Source organism: Vicia villosa, linkage group LG2 (genome assembly GCF_029867415.1).
Source record: "Vicia villosa cultivar HV-30 ecotype Madison, WI linkage group LG2, Vvil1.0, whole genome shotgun sequence".
Lineage (NCBI taxonomy): Eukaryota > Viridiplantae > Streptophyta > Magnoliopsida > Fabales > Fabaceae > Vicia > Vicia villosa.
In genome coordinates, this window is record NC_081181.1 from 50,347,850 (window position 1) to 50,349,935 (window position 2,086).

A 2,086-nucleotide genomic window follows, 5' to 3' on the forward strand; every position below is an offset into this window, starting at 1 on the left:
TTTTTGTTTTTTTTTTTGTTTTTTACTATTTTGTTTAATGTAAAAAAGTAAATGGACTCTAATAAAAAGGAATTGGGCCCAAAGAAACAAACCCTTTTTATTTGCAAATTTTTTTTATATATAACCATATAAATAAAAAAGTAATAAAATTGAATATATATATATATATATATATATATATATATATATATATATATATATATATATATATATATATTATTAAAAAATACAAATATTTAATATAATGTAAATTTAATTAAAATACTTATTTTGAATGCATCTTTAATTAAAAGATAAGAAGAAATTAAATATTATTTACAATGCTAAATAAATTAATAGTAAATTTAATTATTAAAGGAAATATTAATTTTGATAATAATAAAATTAACTATTAATTCAATTAACACATGATGCAAGGAAATTAGATATACAAGGTGCAAAAATCAATCACAGCTTAGATGCGACGAGATTAGCAAAACGACTGGGCCAATGGACTTCACAAACAGTCAACTAATAACCCAGACACAGTCAATGCAAAGGATTGCAAATGGATTGTGAAATAGTTGAAAAATGACTGGGGCAAAAACCGGGGTACGACAAATGCCCCTATTTAATTATCCCGAGCCAAATAGCATGAATGACTTTAGTCTTCATGGTATCAATGGAGGGAGGTAATTAAATATAGAAGGACCCGAATTTTTGTCCTTATGCAGGTGAAATGCAATGCATGGATTTTTGTTTTATGCAATATGATATGAGACAGACTCGAAACTCTGTAGGGGGATATGGTGCCACAAGAGACAAACTAATGCTGAAGAGACTTGGAAAAGAGGGATAAAACTCTGGGTAAAAAGATAGTAGGAACGTCTAAGAGTAGTTTTAGCAGATGGAAATCATTAGAGACATTCAAGAGTGGATTTGAATTAATCTTAAATAAAAACTTTGGGTAGGAACGTCTAAGAGTGGCATTAGACGACACCAAACATCAAAGACATTCAAGAGTGGCTTTGAATGAATCTGAAAAAGATCCAAACTCTGAGGAAACAGTAGAGACATCCAATAGTAGCTTCGGATGGTAGGAAACTAACAACTCAAAAGTGGCTTTGAATGCAAGAGGAGACCTACAAACTCAGAGATATGGCAGAGACGTCCAAGGGTAGCATTGACCGAAAGGAATCCAAACTCAGAAAAACACCGGGGACAATCCAACAATAGCTTTGGATAAGATGTAAACCAAAGAGATTCAACAGTGGCTTTGAACGCAAAAAGGAAACCTGAACCTAGACATGTATCAGAGTCATCCCGAGGAGCAATAGATGAGATGGATACCAATTTTGGAAAATACGAGCAGCCATCCAATAGTGGCATTGGATGGGAAGGAAAAACAAACTCTAGAACATCCAATAGTGGCTTTGGATAAAAAAAGGATGGTATTCCCAAAGATATAAAGACCATTCAACAGTAACTTTGAATAACACTTTGCTAAGGATTGTGATATTGTTGGATGCAGTATAGGGCAAGCAACAAACAAGATTTGGAAATATTGATCCGGGATTTATCGTCCACAGAGATGGAGAGATGCCATTCAACAGTTTCTATGGTTTCGAGCTTGGGTTTGAATGAGCAAAAAGTAAACAAAGATATAGACAGTAAAAGAATAAACACATTCTTAGAAGAGAAATAACTTATCAGGAATGTAAATATATTCACTCTTCACAAACATACACTTACCAACCCGTTATATTCAACCTACGATACTCATCTATGTCATCACGTATCTCTCACATAAGTGTCCATCTCTGGAGCACAAACGAGATCATCTCACAACTAAGGTTATCTCTAACGCGAAGTCGCGAAAACATCCGTATTCTCGCATCGGCGATCTCTCGCGCGCCGCTCAAACACGAAAGCATTAAGTACAGATACCCACAGTGAATGCTAGCTCTAAATCTATCTCTAGAGTTCAGAAACTAACAGATAATTATCCTAGATAAGGATTCAAGAAGTTTATCTCTAAAGCAACCCAAATCCCCAGCATAGAGCAAAAATCCAGAACAACATCAACACAGATTTGTAAAGCAAGTTA